Source organism: Rutidosis leptorrhynchoides, chromosome 4 (assembly GCF_046630445.1).
Source record: "Rutidosis leptorrhynchoides isolate AG116_Rl617_1_P2 chromosome 4, CSIRO_AGI_Rlap_v1, whole genome shotgun sequence".
Classification (NCBI taxonomy): domain Eukaryota; kingdom Viridiplantae; phylum Streptophyta; class Magnoliopsida; order Asterales; family Asteraceae; genus Rutidosis; species Rutidosis leptorrhynchoides.
Window position 1 is genome coordinate 356,278,427 of NC_092336.1, and position 1,984 is coordinate 356,280,410.

A 1,984-nucleotide genomic window follows, 5' to 3' on the forward strand; every position below is an offset into this window, starting at 1 on the left:
TAAGCCGGGTACTGTATTACTCCGTGACTGCGGAGCTATAGAGTCTAAGTCTTACGCGATCGCGTAGGGCTTTCTGACACAGAACCTTAAACGCATTAAATGGTGGATTAGGGTTGTAATTTAAATATTATTAATTAAATTAGGGTTTAATTATAATATTAATTAGTTTAGTTTTATTTTAGTTTTAATTTGTAATTTCAAGTTTATTTATTATTATTAATTATATAGTTTAATACTTTTATAAAATAATAATATAAAAATTGTAATTTTATCATTTTTAGTTTCTTTTTATATTTTGTATATTTGTTTTCATTTAAATTCGTAGTTTTTAATATTTGTTGTTCGTAATTAATTTTAAGTTTAGTATTTTGCCGTAGTTATTTTTATATTTCTAGTTTTTAGGCTTTGCCGTAAAATCCCTTAAGTGCTTTTCCTTTAGAATTAAGATTTAGGCGCTTTAGAATTTTGCGACGCCGTTTATATATTTTAGTGCCTTTTAAGTTATTGCCGTTTTGGATATAGAATTCCTTTTAAGCTTTAATACCTTTAGGCGCAACTTTTTAGATTTAATTTCTAGACTTTTTGTTTTCGACGTTTGTTTTTTGACTTCTTGTTTTTCGACGCGCTTTTTCTTTCTCATTTCTACGCTCTAGTTTTTAGGACATAGAATTTTCTTTATTTTCTTTAAACTTCGACGGAAAAATTATTTTAAGCGGTTAAATTGATAGACATCCAAATTTTTCTGGTTCGTAGTAATAGTTGGATTTGTTAGTGGCGAGTTGTGGGCTTCCGATTTAAAGGGTCCTGGCTACCTGCTGCATCCATTGGCTATTTGAAACGTGGACAAAATCAGAAAAGTCTATTAATTTGATAACTTATATAATTTTTATTTTTATAACTAATAGGATATTCAGTGAATGCACCAAACAAAACGTTCACCACCTTTCATACGTTCACCACCTGTAACTCGATCAAGACATCTAGCCAATATTGTCGCCGTTGATTTTGCTTTAGAATCATCATCATGTCGACCAAGTACTCCAATTCAAATTCCCGATAATCCATTTTTTGAACCCGACTTCACAATTGAGAACCCGGAGGATATTCAAGGACAATTCAGAGATCCTGAATCACTAATCATTCCTCCTTAACCACAAATCATTCAACCAGAGATTGTAGAGGAAGAAACCATTAAATCAGAATCCTCTAGTGATTAGGATTCAACAATTTCAAATATGGAAATAACGGAACCTATAAGTATGGAAGATCGAATGAGAGCTACACGCACTGGCCAAGGACATGCCATTACGCGACCAGACATTAATGCGCATGATTATGAAATCAAAGGATAAATCCTACACATGGTAACTAATCAATGCCAATATAGTGGTACGCCAAAAGAAGATCCAAACGAACATCTTCGAACCTTTAATAGGATCTGTACTCTATTCAAAATCAGAGAAGTTGAGGATGAACATATCTATCTCATGTTGTTTCCCTGGACTTTAAAGGGAGAAGCCAAAGATTGGTTAGAATAGTTACCTGAAGGGGCGATTAACACCCCCGATGTCTTAGTTGAAAATTTTCTTAAAAGATTCTTTCCGGCATCTAAAGCAGTGAAACTTCAAGGAGAAATTGTTACGTTCGCGCAAAAGCCAAATGAAACATTATATGAGGCGTGGAAAAGATTCGAAAAGTTGTTGAGAGGATGTCCACAGCACGGTTTAGACACTTATCAAATAGTACAAATATTCTACCAAGGTGTCAACGTTGCTACATGAAAAGACATCAGCACAGCAGCTGGTGGTTCCATTATGAAGAAATCTGCTACCGAAGCTCACAAGATTATTGATAACACAGCTTCCCACTCGCATGAGTGGCATCAGGAAAAAGACATTTTTCGTTCATCTAAAGCGGCTAGAGCCGATTCTAGCCATGACTTTGATTCTGTTTTCGCAAAAATAGATGCTTTCGAGAGACGAAT

The 1,984-nt window shown here is 34.1% G+C and overlaps 1 non-coding gene across 1 annotated transcript; it reads right to left on the minus strand.

The window, feature by feature from the left end:
- Window positions 1-1,619: 1,619 nt before the first annotated feature.
- On the minus strand, window positions 1,620-1,726 carry LOC139845793 (small nucleolar RNA R71). Its single transcript, XR_011758550.1, has one exon. It is a non-coding gene; the product is annotated as a small nucleolar RNA R71 (small nucleolar RNA).
- Window positions 1,727-1,984: the final 258 nt, after the last annotated feature.